This window comes from Felis catus, chromosome B2 (assembly GCF_018350175.1).
Source record: "Felis catus isolate Fca126 chromosome B2, F.catus_Fca126_mat1.0, whole genome shotgun sequence".
Lineage (NCBI taxonomy): Eukaryota > Metazoa > Chordata > Mammalia > Carnivora > Felidae > Felis > Felis catus.
Window position 1 is genome coordinate 131,349,554 of NC_058372.1, and position 19,544 is coordinate 131,369,097.

The 19,544-nt window shown below is 37.1% G+C and overlaps 1 protein-coding gene across 3 annotated transcripts in view; it reads left to right on the forward strand.

Annotated features, from left to right (window-relative positions):
- Nucleotides 1-19,544, forward strand: part of GRM1 (glutamate metabotropic receptor 1) — a 462,337-nt gene that overhangs the window by 139,624 nt on the left and 303,169 nt on the right. The window lies entirely within an intron of this gene.

Below are 19,544 nucleotides of genomic sequence, written 5' to 3' on the forward strand. Positions count from 1 at the left end.
TAGCTGGTTTCCAAGGGCAAGTATCCCTAGATAACCAGGCAAAGCTGAATCACACTTCTAGCTTGGCTTCAGAAGTCAAACAAGGTCATTTCAAGGGGGAGAGAACACAGACTACATTTCTCAATAGAGAAGTGCCAATGTCATTCTATAAGACAAACGTGTCAGTCTCTTTAGAAGATACAATCTGCCACAAGAATAGTAATAACACATATTTATTGAATACTTAATTGACATCAAATTTTAAATGATTTACACACATATATTGCCTCATTTAATTTATCACGAGAACACTCTTAGGTTGGTGCTGTTATTGTCTTGATTTTATAGATGACGAAAATGAGGCATTGTGAGTTTTACATCAAGAGTCAAGATTTGAACCCAGGTTTCTAGAGTTCATGCATTCTCAATCCTCAAATAGCAGAATTGTTTTCAGAATTAAATAAGATAATATACCTGAAAGAACTTTGTGAATTATAAATTTGCTATGCAAATTTAAGTCATTTTAAGAAAAATAATTTGGGGAACATTTTCAGAAATACTAATATTTAAGATTTAGTACAGTGTACATGTGTCTGAGTAGGTTACAAAATTAATTTGATAAATGATAATAGAATGGAATCTTTTGATGTTTTTTGATGTTTCCAGAAGGTAAAACCTCTGAGAGTCCTCTTTTCTCTTGTACCCACTGATCATTCTGTTCCCTACTCTAGCATCTTTGGCCATGCCCTGTATTTCCATTATGGAATCAGAGAAGGTTAAAGCTATGATAAGCCTTAGGTTTTATGTGGACCAACTCCCTTATGTATTCCTGGAATTTTTAGTTGTGACCTCTAGAAACTTAATGACCTTTCAGAATAAATAATAATATGGAGTGTTTTTTTTCTCTGATGTTTTCATTTGAGTTGTTTACACAACCCTAAAGAGTGACAGATTTGAGGTGAAAGACTTTTTATTTTATTTTGGAGTTTAAATATTTAGGTTGAAATGTTCTTTTTGTCATCTATTAATATTTAACCAAATGGTAATATGTGTGTAGCATAGGAAGGAAAACAGAAGATAACATTCCTCGTGATCCTACAGCTTGCATTGCATGAGAAGCAGCCACCAGAAACAGTGGCTGGTTTCAAACTAGCAGAGGCTTATGATTCAGGATATATGGATTTATTGAAGTGTAGTTGTTTCATTAAACAAGACCAAGAAAGCCCATGTGTGTATACGAGTGTATGTGTGACAGGGAAATCAATGTCAATTACTCTTTTCAACACCACTCCCCATCTGTTCCACTTGAAGCTTACTGGGAATAGGTTGTTGGCAGGACAAAGCCAGGACTTTCCTTGGGGTGTTTCTATAGTATGCTGAGAGAGGCTGCATAGAGTAACCTGGGAAGGTGGCAAGGATGTGGTCCCTGGTTTCCCTCGAACTGAACCTCAAACTTCGTTGCTACTTAAGTTTGGCCACTCCATGCCTGTTTGGGACAGAAGGTCATGTTTGAATGATAACTGCATGTTGTCAAAGGTCTTAAACTCTAGTCCAGGACTGTCTTGTGTGGCCAGCATTAGGGTCACCATATTGCAGAAGCTTCTTCTGCAACAGAAAGGGCCTCGATTGAATTTTTGTGTGGGTTGGGGTTTTCTGACTCCTGAGGGAACTTGGGTTATCAGTTCAGGATCATGGTTTGTCTGGAACCCAGATGCTTAAAGCTAAAGTCACAGATGCCAGGAGCTTTTTTTTCTTTTCCTATCCAGAGAAAAAGATCAGTTAGGGCACAGGCATCCATTTTGCAATCTAGACATTTCTGGTGGTCAGACTGTAAGATTCCAGGTATATTGGCTTTAGCAAAGCAGTTATGGGAAGAGAAATGTTGGCTGTCGATATTCAATCCTGATGCTGCTTGGGTGTATAATTAGGATAATTCAGGTAACTAGAAGTCATGGAGAATTCTACCATAATATAGTTGAATTATACTGCTATGGCTCAAGACTTTGAGAACAGGTTAAAAAAAGGGTTGATTATATTTTCACTGTTGTTTCCTAAGGCTCTAGAGTTTAGTTTTCCTCTCTTCCCCATCCCTTTCTTCTCCCTTTCTTCCTACCCTCCTCCCTCCCTCTCTTCCTTCTTTTTTTTCAAAGAAAAATACAAAGAACTTTATAAGGCATTGTATTAGTCAATGCACTTATTAGTTATGACATTTATGTTTTAAATGTAAATAAGCAATAACGGAAGTAAATCATAAAGTTTTTTTTAAAGAATAACAAGTGAAGAATGTATGATAGACAAGAGAAAGTAAATGTTGAATAGTTGAAAATGAATTTGTTTGGTTTTATATTTTTAAAGTTTTTTAAATTTTCATGGTAGTTAACTCCCAATACTATGTTAAGATTTAAAGGAAACATTGTGATAAGCTATTTTTTTCCCTCAATGAACTCACCTTCTACTATATTTTATTAATGATGAAGTTATTTGGTGTTTTCAGAGGTAAAGCTTTAGATAATCTTATTTTCCGTATTAAATCATCATTAATTTCACTTAGAAAAGTCTAAGAAAGGAGGCAATTACTTTCTGAGAGGTTTAATATTAAGAAGCAAGAGATTTTACCCAAGCTCAGACTGTAATGTTGTGCAGAAATGCATTTGTTGGGCTAAATTCTTTCTGAAGTTCCTTCTAATTACATGAAGGAAATAAATATATGAATAAAAATGTATCTGCTGTCATGCTCTTCAACTTCCTCATTAACTAATTCTTCTTAGAGTGGAATTATCACTGTTATCACTACTGATGAACTCAGATCAAAATTGTTGCCACTTTTCTAGTCAGCCTAGAGTAAACTGAAGGCCCTAGTGAGCTCTTTCCCCCAAGGGCTATTGTTTCTCCCTAGAAGAAAGTTAGCTTCATAATAACTCTATGAAGACATTATATATTTTTTCCAGAATTAGAAAAAGTAAACACTGCCTACTCTTCTAAGTAGCTATTTAATCAATTAAAACTTGGGAACTGGGAGGACAGCACACATTTCATTGATTATTTCATTGAGCAGTGGCTGAGAATAAATGTGTTCCCACTGTCACAGAATGCTATGATCTTAAAGTAAATTTCAAGACTAGTTTTCTCCCCCTACATGTCACTTTTTGCATGTGTGGAGCATTCTAAATGGTAATGTACAATTCTATTTTATAGGGCTATGTGGTAGAGAGATTGCTGTCCCCAAAATTAGGATCCCTGGGTTTTGATGTGGTGCTGCCACTAAATTTCTTTGTGACCATGGCGATTTTCTTCACTTTTTTTGAAGCCCACTTATAAAATAAGGGTTAGAGATAAGGTCATCTCTAAGATTCCCTGTGCTCTAAAATTATATACATAAAATATTATATATATAAAATGCTAAAGGGCAGTGATACATACCTCCTGAATTCCTTTGGGACTTGTAATCCAATATAATCATATTTCAATGGGATAAAGAGTTTTTATCAGGCAGACTAATCATATATTTGCTACATGAATTGGTCCATACTCGTGAGTTGTCCAACAAGTTACTGAGTTGAAACATTGCCCATGCACTGAACTGGACAAAGGTGATACAGACGTGGCCCTTACCTTCACAAGTATACACAGTAATGGGGTATACAGGCATTAAGCAAATAGCCACACTAATATATATATATATATATATATATATATATATATATATATATAACACATTTATCCATATCTCACCATAAGTGCTATGAAGGAAATAAACAGGGTGTGGTGATGGAGCTAACATGGGGGTCACTTCATATCAGGTGGTTAGGGAAGATGTCCATGAGTAAGAGACAGAGCTGAGAAACTCAAACCTGAATGATGAAAAAGAAGTAAGTCTAACAAAGATGGAGGGAAGCAAATGAGTCAAGGTTCTGAGCAAAGAGAGATTTATACATTTGAAAACAAAAAGGGGTCCCATGGGGCTGCAGAAATGACTGGTAAAGTGGTAAGAAGTGAAGTGGGCATGGCAGGAAGCAGGAGGTCACACAGGGCCATGTGACTTTTGGATTCCATCCTAAGTGTCAGGGGAAACCACTAAGGAGATCTGAGCCAGTAAATGAGTTGATCCAATTGTGTTTAAGATAGCCATAATTTCTGGGTTGAGAATGGATTGGAGAGAAATAAGAGTGTCTTTTACACAGAAGACTTACAGTAGTCCTGGAGACAGAGACAATGAAGACTGGACTAAGGTAATGACAGTGGATAGATTCAACATAGATTAAGGAACCGATAGGTTATAGGTGAGAAAGAGTAAGGAAATCACATGGTTACATTTTTTTAAAGCAATTTTTTTAATGTTTATTTATTTTTGAGAGAGACGGAGACAGAATGCGAGTGGGTTAGGGGCAGAGAGAGAGAGGGAGATACAGAATCCGAAGCATGCTCCGGCTCCGAGTTGTCAGCACAGAGCCTGATGTGGGGCTCGAACTCATAAGCTGTGAGATCGTGACCTGAGCTGAAGTTGGACGCTCAACCAACTGAACCACCCAGGTGCCCCAGGCATGGTTTCATTTTTAATGTGCATATATATATATATATATATATTTAAATTAGTTTCCATTAAAGGTGACTTTTTAGTGTATTGTTCACACATAGTCATATGCATGTATGTGTCTGTGTATGTATGTATTTGGAATTGTCATACACTTCATTGTTTATTCCTCTCTTATTCTTTTTTTTCTTTTAGTTAACTACAAAGACCTATAATTACTCTTGTATTAGAATGGGTCCAAGGAACAGACAAATGTGTAAGATATAGTATCAATGCTTTAACTTTCTGGTCTTTCGGAATCAAAATACTTAGCTTCTTTAAAACCAAGTACAGCTTTTCCTTCCTTGGGGAAGCCTTTCCTATTCTTGACAACAGAGTGTGGATACTCTTTCCTCTGGCCCGCACTTCAGCACCATCCGCGTGATGCAATCATTCCTTTGCATGTCTGATTCTTCCAGACCTGAGTTTATCTAGTGCATGGACTCTCTTCTATTCATTTGTTTGCCCGTAAGTGCATGGATTCTCTTCTATTCATTTTTTGCCCGTAAGTGCCTCCCTCTGCCTGACACACACATGCTAGAAGATAATTGAACAACAAAGAGATCATATCCATTCTTGGGATGTGATACTTATCTTTCTATGTTCCCTCGTGATGGTAGGAAAATGGAGATTAGAGAGTTGCTTATTTGAGTTTCTACGTGTCTGCTATCATTTCTCTATAATAAGTCAGAGATATTGGATGGTTGTGATTTGGCTGTCATAGATCTTGGCAAAGTGTCATAGGAAGAACTTAATCAACAGTTCCTGTGTGGTTCATCAGCTCAAAGCTCTTCAAATTGTTAGGCAGCTCAGAGGAAAGCAAGCCTGCAAAGGATTCACTCTGCACTGCAATGTGATAGCCCAAGCTTACCTAAAATGCTTGATTCCCAATATGGGCTTCTTACAAATAATGTTTCCTTTCTTGGTTTTTAATGGTGAAAATGGATGATGATTTCATACCAAAATGGGAAACTGGACCATGACACATCTTCAGTTTTCAGCTATTAAATTATATATTGTGTTAACACATAGGGATAAGGAAACAGATACCACATATGGATAAAGGAAATTACAGTGGATGATTTCTACTCAGATTCTTTGCGAACTCTTCATATTTTATTTATGTATGTTTTAACTCTAGCATTACCATTAACTGTATCATCTTTGTTTGTCATCTCATTAAATGCCCATCCAGTTCCCTCTTGGTAGTCTTCTTGTCAAAATGTACTGTGAAGATTTTAAATAACAGATGTAAAGAATTATTCACCATCAGAGCGTGCTTGCATATGATCCAAGGATAACCACAGGAAAGTACCCGAGACCCAGTGTGCTGTAGAATTGAGAAGTCGCCTTCTGTGTACTGCTCTGCTTTGCAGCCTGGCATTTCCATGGCATCATGAGCCTTCCAGCTGCCCACTGCTTTCCGAAAGATCTGCTAAGCCAAATCAGATCAGGATGTCAGGGTTTTAATAGGTTACCTCTTCCAGAAGCATTTTTTTTCCACTAGAAAGAGAAAAGTCATGTCTTGCTAATGGCAGAATTTCAGGTACCAGTGAAGGAAGCATCTTGGGCTGGATGGGCCTTTGCCAGCACTTTTAATAGCATTGTGTGTAGGCCTTATTCCAAATACACTGGCCTGAGGAGCAGATAAAATGCCCAGTGACATTTACTTGGTTGTGTGCTTAGTTGGCACCTCAATGACTCTGCCTTGTTCATCATCACACATAGACACAGCCTTCCTTGCAGTCCCCCTGACCTGTCTGATTCATCCCTCCAGGCCGTACTCATGCATCTGGTCCTCCTACAGCACGTCAAATAAGATTGCAGGCTCTGGACTCCGACTGCCAGGGCTGAGTTCCCTTCTCTCCTATTTCCCATGTACGCAGATATTAGCAATTTTTCCAAGCCTCAGTTTTATCATATGATAAATGGTACGCTGTGGGTTTCTGAGGGCAAAAGGAGAGAATGATGTAAAGGGCTTCTGGTGCTTAGCACATAGAGCTCAACAAATGTTAGCCAAATAAATAATAAACTCTCATATAGTACTTAACGTTATTCTAACATTCATTTATGTAACAAGTCATTTGATTCTTAAAACAACTCTAAGAGGTGGTTACTATTATTATTTCCATTTTACAGATGAACCAAAGCACAGATAAATTAACTGACTTACCTGAAGTCCCACAGCTAATAGATGGGAAATCAGAATTTGAGCTCAGGGCTCTCTGGTTCCAGGGTTCCTGCTTTCCACCATTCTGCCATGCTACCTCTCCTGTAGACAAATGATATTACTCTAACAGTATTGGCTGCATCATTGGGAAGCTTTTCTGCATAACTTGAATGCAAGTGAAATACAGGTCAGATGAAGGCTCTGTAATGCAGAGTGGTGTGGAATAAGCTTTCTCACCATGATGCATAATACCAGGGCTAGCCTTACAACTTCATAGTAGAAGACGTCAGACATTATCCAGTGCAACAAGCTCACTTTACAGAAAAGGAAACTGGAACCAAGGGGAGTCCCAGACTTTGCACATGGTCCTAGACAGAAGCAGAACCAAACCCTGGTTAGGTTTCACAGAACCTTTCCAAATTTAAGGGATTTTAGTCTGCTTACATTTACTACAGGAGGCTCGCTTGTCCTTTGGATTACAGACAATCTTCCCCCATAGGCTAACTTCCTTTTGACTCAAGGTAAAATCTATTTGACTCAGTTAAATGGAATTTTATACTGATCATGTAAAAGATGTAAAAAAATTAGGTTAATAGGAGGAAACCAAGAGCTTAGTAATAGGATTGGGTTAATTCTGCTGAACAAAAGGTGGCTAAAAGCAGCTCCTTGGGGTAAAGGAGGGGTAAAGGAACACCTGGATTCTGATGAATAACAGTCCAGTGACACTGACCAGTATGTCTTTCTACCCCTTCTGGTTCACCTAATGAGCTTGTTGTGTAAGCAGCTTTGCTTTCTCATATTTGCCTGTTTCTGCAAGGCAGTGTCTTGTTCTCTGATTTTCAGTGACTCTACACCTAAAAGTTGGCAAAAATAAACCTGCGGGCAAGTTACATGTTAAATGATTACACAACAAATACTTTCTCCTCCCCTAAAGTAATGCACTTGTAAAAGATCAGATTGGGGAAGAAGAAGCTGTTGAAAAAAATTCTGCTAAGCAGATGCTTACTCTGAGTACTGAGAATAGGAAATATGTTTTGACATGAAGGTCTAGATTATGAAAGAGTGCTGATTCATATTGTTCTAGAATCACCAAATGCTCTTGCTATAAGGAAACTTAAAGATCGCCTGGTATGAACCTGTCTTTTAAGCATGAGCAAAGAAGACAGAATGATAAGCAGTTCAAGGTCAGAGCTAGAGACAGTCAAGACTTCTGGCTCTTGTCCTGGAATTTTTACAGTAATGTCATATAGAGGACCAAGAAGGATGTGTTCATCTGCAAATAGTAGAAAACCATCTTAAAGGTGGCTTAGCAGGTAGGGATTCATCTCTCATTCTTATGCAAGAAAGCATCCAGAGAAAGGGAGTCCAGGAGCAGAATGAAGCACAGGAATGCTACCAGGTACCGGGCTGCTCTGTCTTCTGCTGCCCCAGGCTTCATGTATATGCTTCCTCCTCATAGTTCACCCCTCACTGTTACTGCATGGCTGCTGCACCTCCAGGCTCAGGTTCATCTACTGGTATAGAGAGAAGGGGAAAAAAAAGGCCCCAGAAGCATGCCTGCCATCTGACCTTTTCAAAAATTTCCCAGAAGCCTCACCTAGCCTTAAATCTCCTTGTCTGGAACTGGGTCACATCTGCATCTCTATCCACAAGGGACTATGGGAAAGTAGATATTTTTGGCTATGCACAGTCACCCCAGACATAATCAGGTGTTTTTTAGTGAGGAAGGATACGCGAATGGATAATATGGAGGAAACGACTAGAGTTTGAAACAACAACTATGCCAGGGGGTAGGTAATTAAAAGCCATAGACTTCAGAGTCAGGACATATCTGAATTCAAATTGCAGCTGTGACAATTTTTGGGTAAGTTGCTTTATGTTGTTAGGTCTCAGATTCCTTTGTGAATGGAGATAACTATGGCCAAATGAGGTAATAAGGGTGTAGTGAAGTTAAAAGAAGATGATTAAGACATAATAAGATCTCTATCAATTTTCACCCTATACCACTGCTTTAGGATCTGGTAATATTAGTGTAGTTTACCCTTCCCGGGCCAAGCTGTATTTCAATATCTTTTAACTTCAGACAGAATGTTCAAGACACCAAGACACGGAAACTGGTTAAACAGGTTTTATTTATCTTTATTCCCTATTAGAAGTAATGCCCAAATAATATTAAGGCATTATTCACACTGCTTCTAGTCCTTTGTTCAAAGGGGAGAGACTTTAACGGGCCAGCCACCCTGGTCTCAACCTGAAGTGCTTCCTTGTCATGGAGAAGAGATGGCCAGGCCTGTAGCCTAGTGCTTGTAGGAAGTTTACAGCAGACAGGGTGTTCAGAGCCTTTTATACCTTTTTTTAGGGCAGAAGCTCAGTAGATGAGGAAATTTACATCTAATCTCATTAGATTAGACTAAATCTCATTAGATATTAAAGAGAGAGAGGGAGGGGGGAGAGAGAAACTTCTTAATAAATTAGGGCAGCTCATTTAACATTTCAGGATCCCAAACATAAGAGCCATATGTATTACACATGCTCTCTCAATCCAAATATGTAGATTAGATATCTCAGGAAATAGCACAAGGTCTATGGTCAACTTTGCTATGGACATTCATTATAGCCTTAGTATTTCTTATTTGTTTTTTTTTAGGAAGAAATATTGTTATGCTGTCATTATGAGAGGCTCATTTCCCTTCTGAAAAAATTTCTCATATACCCCATAATAGCTATGGTTAGCATGATATTCAGATGAAAACCATACCATATGTATTTTATTCCAATCATTTTTACTAACAAAATAATTCATGATTATTGTAGATAAGTTAGAAGACAAAGATAATAAAAATATAAAAACATAATTACATATGATTCTACCATCTACAGAAAACCACTGTTAACATTTTCATGCAAAACTATGTGGATGGAACTGGAGGGTATTATGCTAAGTGAAATTGGTCAGAGAAAGACAAAAATCATATGACTTCAATCATATGAGGACTTTAAGAGACAAAACAGATGAACATAAGGGAAGGGAAACAAAAATAATGTAAAAACAGGGATGGGGACAAAACAGAGACTCATAAATATGGAGAACAAACTGAGGGTTGCTGGAGGGGTTGTGGGAGGGGAGGATGGGCTAAATGCATAAGGGGCACTAAGGCATCTACTCCTGAAATCATCATTGCACCAGATGCTACTAAAAAATAAAATAAAAAAATTTCATGCATATTCTTTACTTTCTCTCTATATAAATATAAATACACAGTAAAAATTGTACTTTTAAAATGTAAAATTTTGCACTTTGTGTACTATTTTTAATTTTTTTGTACTTAACAATATAAGTATTTTTGATGACATCAAAAAATTTTACATCATCTTTGAAATGGTTGCATGTGTTTTTAATGTAAATACACAATAATTATTCAACCAATCTTCTACGGTAGAGCACAAGGGTTTTTTTTGTTTGTTTCTGTTATGTTTTCCAATTACGTGCTGTGATGGACATCCTTATAACTAGAACTTGGTGGCAATGAAATTAATTACTGAAAACTAAATTTTTGAGTCAAGAAGTACAAATATGATTTAAAACATCTATATTATAAATTTTTTACCAAAAAGATGGGAACAGTTTATGCTACCATTGGTAGTATATGAGAGTGCTTATTTCCTTGAACTCTTGCCAGCACCGTGTTATCATTAAAATATATACATAATTTTAGTGTGTGTGTATGTGTGTGTGTGTGTGTGTGTGTGTGTGTGTGTGTATTGGGGTACTTATTCTGAACTTGTTGTTGCTGTATATAATCTTCCCGGGTTTGTTTTTATATATAAAACTGGATAGGCAGAAAGAGTGGACAGGTGTGACAGGAGCTGCCTCTGTGAACCTCTTTCCTTCACGTGAAAACTGAAATGGAAAAATGTGGCTTTTCTGCAGGAATAATGATCTCCTTTTGTATTTTTATACAGTTTTTTTTCTTCTCTTAACTTCTTTCTCCATATTATAAAGGATTTGAGTGAGAGAAACAACAAACTGGGTGATTGTATAAAGCTCTAAAATAGATACAACAAGACAGGTATGACTTAAAAGACTCAGTGACAGAGATTCAATGTAGACAAACATAGACTTCTGAATGCATTGCATGTAAGTACCCAAAGTGCAAAAATAAAATAGGGGAGGAATTGCTTTGCTCAAGGCTGGTAGAAAAAATAAATTAGGGACAACCTGGAAACAAGGTGACTATGAATGGAGAGCAAAGCACTGTAGTTAAAAAAAAATCACAAGATTGGGCTTTATAAATAGGAACATGGAAATAAAGGAATCTAAAGCTCTTGGGTCACTGCTAAAGCTCATGTCCGATTTTAGATTCTACAACTTGGGAGAGGCATGGATAGAAAGTAAAAATAGACACCACTCCCTGAACTTTTTGTATGTCTGGGAACTTTGTATTTATTAACACATATGATTTAATAATCATGACAAGTCTTTGTGATGCCTATTGTGATCTCCATTTTACACAAGAGGAAACCAAAGCTTAAAGAAAGCACTTTAAAGGCTCTCTATGTCTTTATCCAGATCCAGGATTCAAACCAAGTTGATCTGCCCCCAAGATTCATCCTCTTATGCACTCGCCTGTAATACATACCTGGAAACTTGATGTGGCAAAAGGGCAAGATTACTTGGTTCCATCCTATTGCATAAAGATGACAGTCACTTTTTGGTAAATTTCCTTCTTCCACGTGGGTGCTATAACTATACCTGCCCAAACTGTGGTTGTTGGGGGTCAGGCTGGGAAATTGCTCATAAAAGTGATCCCTTTTTCCTTTGAATGCTTTGTGTGAGGCAGTTCCTTCACTGACCTTGCATATAAATTCCCCTACTGCCCCTAATGTAGCTGATGACTCACCTTCCTCTGACTCTGATTGGCCAGACCCATAATGCTGCCTGCAGGTATCGGGATGGAGGCAAGGGAGACATAACATTTTTTAGGTTTGAAGTGGGAGAACCAGACAAATTAAAAGGTTGTCAGGAAAGGTGGAAGTAACAGGGACTGTTTTTCTGGGAGAAGAGAAAACTGAATTTGGCTTCCAGAAAGATTTCAAAAAAACACAAAAAAACAAAACAAAACAAAACAAAACAAAACAAAACAAAAAAACAAATTCATACCAGCTGGTATCTTTCTTCACTAAAAACGAAGAGGGAATGAACTTAGATTTCACCGTAAGGAATTTACATCAAAAAGAAGAATTTCCTGATAGTGATAGTTATTGAATATTGCAATAGGTTCCCAGAAGGTGCTGTGAAAACAATTCAAGCTGTCAGACAGGGACTAGTTCACAAATCATGGGGTTTCATCATCTGGGAGCCTGCTAGGACTATGGAATACCAAAAGAGGTTTGTAAGGTATAAGCACGAAATAGAGCAGGGATTAAGGAAGTCTAAAGCATGATACTGATGGATCTTTCAAAACAAAAGCATTTTTTTTCATTAAGGGAAGTGAAGAAATATCTATGTATTTTCCCTGTATGAATGTTTCTGCTCATATAACTGATGTATAAATACATAGGGATGAGCTGTGTTCAATGTATTTGTTTGACCAGGATAATTTATGAAGGTGTAATAACAGCGCTTGAACTTGGTTCAATATGATGGCCGAAATGTGAGTATAGCCACCAAATGGAGCTGAGATTGTATCTTGAATATGTCCCCAGTTAATTTTAAGAGTAGAAGAAAAAAATGACCAACGTAAGGACTAGTCTTCTTTGCCTACCTTTTGCCATGGTGGTGGTTCATACAAGACATTATGAAATCCAACACAATTTTGTTTTATAGCTTGCTTGCTCAATGAAATTTAGCTACCAAATCACTAGAAATCAATCTTTTATGAATGAATGTCTGTTGATCTGGTTGGATAATCATATGCAACTTTAAAATCATATGTAGCTTAGAAAATTCAGAGTTATAATGATTATTTTTTCTCTCCTGAGATAGTTCTATTTTTACCCCCATTTTCAGTACCTTTTAAAACTTTGCTCTGTATAGGCAATAATGTCTAGTTCTGTTATATTTAAAATTTTAAATTACTTTTCAAACAATGGGAATTTCTTTGTAAACCCCATGTTCTCTCTCATATATCTTCCCCTTAGGTTCTATTTAGAAGCTTCGTTTTATGGAAAATCTTGATTTACTCTGCAGTTTATTTTGTCACATAAGATAGGAATTAAGGTTTTCAACATATTTTATTATTATATTTTATGGGCTTTGTCAGATGCCACTCTTCCCTTTCTCGCTCACTCTCTAGGATTTAGGCAACATTATAACAGTGATAAAGTCTGTTATAAAATCTGTTACAACACAGTACCATATAGCACATTTCCATGTTGCAATCTTGTAGTGGTATGCCAGATGCTTCTAGGGATCTGTTATACAGAGTGTAGTTCTATAAACCATGAGCCTTCTGCTCCAGTGGGACTTCTCTACTCTTTGCCTCTAAAAATCTTTTTTGTGGTTTCTCATTTGCTCCCATTCACCCTGAATGCCAACCTCTTGCTTACGTTCTTCAAAGCCCAGTTTCATTTCTACTTTTCAAAGAGGCATTCTCTGATCATCTCTGTTTTCTTATTCCGAGATTTGGTATTATGCTATTTTTCATTTCCCATGAAGCATTTATAACTTATTACTGCTGCTATATTTTGTGTGGTTGTGTCATGCTCTCACCACTATGTATAAGTTCATGTAGGAGGCAGTGTGAAGTGATGGTGATAAGCAAGAAGTTCCGACTTAGATGTGAAATCCTAGATCCACCACTGTTGACCTTGAACAAGTTACTTAACATTATATAGCTTCTATGTTGTCCTCTGTAAAACTTTTTTTTTGGAGTGATGAATTAATGAAATGCTAAGATGTGTAGCACAGTGCCAGACACGTAGTAAATATTCATCAAATTGAAGGAAGAGTCAATGTCCAATATTTCTTGGCAACTCTTTAAGTGTAGAGCCCAAGAAAATTTTTGAGTTGAGAGTTCAATAAACTATTTGCTAATTGAATGAAAATTTGCCGCTCTCTACCAAGTCTAAGTGTTTACAATTACATAGCCCTTTATTTTTTGAGAGTTTTGTTTAGAGTCAGTTCTTTATACACTCACAGCTCCTTTTAGGGTTGCGCACAGAACTATCTAAATAAGTTCTTCAAAACCAGGGAAGGCAAGAGGAGGCTTGTGCGGCAGAATGGAAGGGGGAGAGGAGGCAGAGGTGGGCTCAGTGCTGGGTGTTTTAGTTTCAGTCTGGCATTGTTTGCTCATAACCTGGGAGAGAGGCAAAGAGGACCTGTCCTCCAGTTTTCTTTCTATCTGTTGAAAATCTATTCATATTTTAAGACACAGAATAAAGGTGCCCTCAGTTTTCTTGAGGTATAATTGACAAATAAAACTGTAGATATTTAAGGTTTACTATGTAATGGTTTGATAGACATATACATTGTGAAATGATTACCACAATCAAGTTAATTCACACAGCCAACCATTACCTCACATAGTTACATGTCTGTGTATGTGTGTGTGTGTGTGTGTGTGTGTGTGTGTGTGTGTATGGTAAGATCATTTAAGATCTGTTCTTTTAGCAAATTTCAAGTATATAATAAATATCATTAACTACATATGGGCTCACTCATTTCAAAACTGAATGTTTGTACCCTTTGACCAATATCTTCTCATTTTTTCCACTCTTCCACCCCTGGTAACGACTATTCTACTCTCTGGCTCTATGGGTTTGGCTCTTTTAGATTCTACACATAAGTAAGATCCTGTAGTGTTTGTCTTTCTATGTCTGGCTTATTTCACTTAGGATAACGTCCTCCAGGTTCAGCCATGTTGTTGCAAATGGCAGGATTTCCTTTTATTTATGGCTAATATTCCATCATATATATCGACCACATTTTCGTTTTCCTTTCATCCACTAATGGAAACTTAGGTTGTTTTCATACCTTGGCTGTTGTGAATATTGCTGTCATGAATATAGAAGTGCAGATATCTCCTTGAAATACTGATTTTACTTCCTTTAAATATATACTTAGTAATGGTCTTGCTGGATCATATGGTAGTTCTATTCAGAATGTGTTAAAGAACCTCATACTGTTTTCCTAATGGCTATACCAATTTGTATTCCCAGCAATAGAATACAAAGGTTCCCTTTTCTCCATATCCTTTCCAACAAGTGGCACATTCTTTAGGTGGGATTTCCTGATTCCTATTCCATAGCACCTCTATTAGATACTTACGCTTGTCCATGTGATGTCATTAGTTCTGTTGCTAAGTGAAAGTAACATGATTTTAAACTTCCTGTAGGAATTTTTGTCCCATTTTTTATGGTCTTTGCATCTAGTACTATTATCAATATAATGAGTACAATAGGGCTGTTGTTCTAAGAGTCAAGGAAGATAATGTTTATGAATTCAAATTTTAAAGTATAAAGATTTATAAAAGTACAAGTTATTATTGTTGTTTTTCCTATATTAGAACTCTTCTCATGGACATTTATGTGCTACTTTGGAGACTTCTAGGTACAATGAGAAAAATAGGCAGTTTAAACATGGCCCAATGCATGATATTCAGCTATCAATTTCTATAATGAATAATTGGTCTGTGAGCAAGAAAATATGAATACAGAAAATGGGACAAATATTTTATGAAACCAATTGACCTATGCAGACATTTTTTTTTGATTATGAAAACATGCACATTTAAATGACTTTTGCTATTAAGAAAAATGAGCAGTAACCTAGGAGTCAAGTCATTCAGAAGTGCTCTAGTTCTAACACAATAAGCTTCATGCTCATTGGTGAGCCATTGACCGTCTGTGGTTCAATCTCCTTGTCTGTAACCTGAAGGGTTTAGAGTATATCTAAGGTCTTTACTAGATTTAGAAAACAAAGATTTTGTTATTTGAATACCTAAAAAATTCTTGTTAAGTTAATCCGCATGTATTTTAAGAAGGGAATAAAATAGTTTTAATTGAAATCCAAGCATGGCACTTTAGCAATGAAGTTATTGCCCTTGTAACAACAACTTCTGACAAACTGATGTTAGTGCTTTTCCTAAGAGACTTGGCTAGTGGTATTTGTGTACCTTGTAGATTCTTGAATGTGTATTTACTATGGGAAAGTGGCATCTGATATCCTTTCTCAAACCCTCATCTGTAGACAAATGAGCGTCCACTTGCCAGTTAGTTTTCATGCTTACAATCAGTCAATGCCTCTTGTATGAGCCATGATGTGTTTCCACAGTCCATGGAGCTGAGGATTTTGTGATGCATCAGTCCTTCCATTTGGGCTTCAATGGACTGGACTACGCCACTAAAGATGGTTAAATTAAAAGGAAAATACATTAGCTGATAATTTAATCTTATGAAAAAGGAAATGAGAAAGCTTCCTTTTCAACAATATAGGAAACTCATTAGGTTTTATTACAGTGCCCATGAAACTTTTATAGATGTTGAACTTTAAATCCTAAATCCTTTTTTGCGGGGGGGGGGGGATAATATTATTCTTTTAAATTATTTTGACTTAACTATAGATGTATTTAACCATTAATGTATTTATTGTATAATGTATATATTGAATATTGATATTTACCTCAAAAGTATTTGAAAACTACTACCAAATTGTCTGCCAAAAGTTTGAACTGCTTTCACCAAAAGTAAATGTATTTGTGTCTTGCCAACATTAAATATTATTAATTTTTGTAATTCTGGCAATTTGACAGGTGAAAAAATATCTTGTTTTAGTGGCACTGTCTTGATAATTAATGAGAGCCAGTAATTTTTTTCATATGCTTATCACCCACTTTTGCTTATTTTTTTCAAGTTGCTTATTTACAACCTTTGTTCCTTTTTGTATTGTGCTGTTAGAACAAATGCACTTTTACCATTTATTTAGTGTCTAGAACTGTTCTCAGTATTAGGGATACATCATTGGATGAGGCACAAAGAGGCGTTCTCATGGAGCTTATATTCTAGAGGGAAGAGAAAAATTAACAAGAAAGAGTGTCAAATATAGGTTATAAGACAAAATCAAGGGACATGAACAGGATTTACTGGGAGGTTTCTTTAAGATAACTGATAAGGAAAAGTTTTTCAGAAGGGATGACATTTATATTGAGAAAGGTTGATAAGAACATCTGTAGAAAATTATCTTTTCAGGTGATGGAAACAGGTAATATAGAGGCATGAGTGAGTTTACAGTATTCCAAGGAGAGAAAGAAGGCTATGGTCTAGAGAAGGTGGGAGAGGGGAAGTGAGCAGAGATGAGAGTGGAGAAGTTGGAAGGCTCAGTCCATGTAAAGGTCTGGTAGTTCGGGAGAGGGAGTTCTGGTATCATTCTAAGTATGCTGGAAAGTGATTGAAGCTTTTTGAAGAGAAGTGATATAATCTGATTTATACCTTAACTGATCACTCTGTTTATTAGGGGTGGAATGAATCATTGGGAACAAGAATAGACACAAGGAGACCAATCAGAGGATAGGATAGTTGTGAAGGCAAGAACTGACAGTTACTTGGAATAAAGGATGCTGTTAATGGCCTGTCCAGATTACATGTAGCTGCCTTGTACACCAATCTCCCAGCTACTATGAAAGTAAGCTTTTATAAATCTTGGCCGACTCCTTCCTGGGAGGCTACAACTCCCCTCCCTTCTTATGGACCTTAGCCAATGACCGAGTGGCAAAGGGGTCCTGTTGCCTAAAGGTGGGGCTAACTTTGTGCTACAGTTTTTGCTGTAACACTTTTTTGTGGAATCATACTGAAGCTTATCAGTAGCTGAGATGACATTCCTGCTTAGGATTCCTGACCTGTCCTTCCCTGATTCTCTAGCGCCTCTTCTTCTCAATAAGTAACTTGAACAAGAAGCTTCATCTCAGTTCTGCTTTTAGGGAACCTGACCTAAGACACTTGGTTTAGGATGGCTGAGGTTGAAATGGAGGAGACTAGCTTAAAAATGTTTTAGAACAGTCTGTGGAATGGATCTGGAACATGGGAGAAAGCTAGAAATCAAGAGTTGCTAAACTTTGTTATTGAGCAGTGTGGTGGGCAATGGCATTAGTTACTAACAGCAGATGCCTGGAAAGAGCAGATTTACAAGGTGGAGAGGGAAAACATTCTATTTCAAATATGTTAACTTTAAGATGTCTATAAGTGGATATATCAAGGGTACAATTGAGTGTACTATCTTTTGCTCCAAAGGGGAGTCTGGTCTGTAGACCTACATTTGGGATTCATCCATAATATTAAAATGCTGTTTGAAGGAATGTGACTGAATGTGACCAGGTCCTGGCATGACAATATTCTAGGCTGAGCAGAGGAGGAAAATCCTCTGCTCATCAAGGAGTAGTCAGTAAGTGGTGAGTAAATCATGAAAGGATGCATTACAGAGACTGATACTGAGAGGATATCATGGAGGGTGTGGCCAGCTGTTGAATGCACCTTGGTGGTAAATAAAGACGAAGAGAGAACAGATCATAAAATAGGCAACAGGGAATTTTTTGGTGACCTTGACAAGAGAAGATTCTGAGGTTATGGGAAGGGTGGTAAAGGAGAGCATGGCAGATGCTGAGGCAAACACACAGACCTAGGTTGTGAGTAGGAGTGGCAAATGAGATAGTAACTCAAGTGGGAAAAAAAGTCCAAAAATTTTTAGTTTTTATTTTTTACTGACACCAGTAGAAGGAAATAGTTTGATTTTTAGCAAAGAGAGGGGACAATTTCAGGATAAAGTTCTTGAATAGACAAAAAGCAATGAGACCTAGTATTTCTGAGTAAGAGTTGGCTCTGTCCTAAGATGGAAACACTTCAAATTTGCAGCAGGAGAAATGCCAGAGAAATGAGTGCCAACAAAGAAAACTTTGTAGATGTTGTGATGTGTGGCTGAGTTAGTTTTTGTCGGATTGTTTCTGTGTTCTTATTGAAATATGAAATGAAGATCCCAGCTGAGATGAGGGTCAGAGGTGGGGCCAATAGTTTGGAGATTTAAGGAGGGAAGAGTAAGGATGAAATTATCATGTTAGGGACTAGGAGATTTTATTTATGGAAGAGATGTAGTATAATTTTATTGCAATATTGAATGCCCCTTTTGGTATGAATGCTTATGAATTTTTAATAAGACCAGTCATCAAGATTTTGAATTTTTTCCAGGCATTCTTAGGTCCTCAAGTGGAGACATGGAATAGGTGAATGGTTTGTTTTAACTAGCATTGAGGTTTGTCAGGAGGACACAAAGGAGTTAAGGAATTTGTAAGGGAGTGATTATGAGGATTATAAGGATTATGAGGAAACAGCCTATCCTTATAATCACTCCTTTAAGATATGAGCTGGGCTAAGAGGCAAATGAGAGGAAGCATGGAAAGAAAGATTGGGAAGTCAGTGGATTTGAGGTTTTCATAAAGTTGAAGAAATGTTGGAGTAGGGGTAGCAGAATATATGGGCTTGAAAGATAAGAGGGTATAAACAGAGACTGGGATGTTTGACATCTATATTCAGAGATATTGGAAACATTCGTGACAACAAGGTCAAAGTGTGACCATGGAGGTAAGAGGGTTATAGAAAATATCATTGGACAGAGGGGGTTGAGAAACTTGGAGGATGTGGTTTTGGATCATCTACACCGGTGTCGAAATGCCCAAACTTGGGGAAAGTGGGTAGAGGTACAGAGGACACAAAGGTGGGGGCTAGAATCAGCAGTGAAATAGAGAAATGGGAAACTGGTGCAAGGTGGTATTTGTTTTATTTCGTAGATTTCTATGAGTTCTTAAAGTACATGTTATCTTAGAATGATAGTTAAATAAG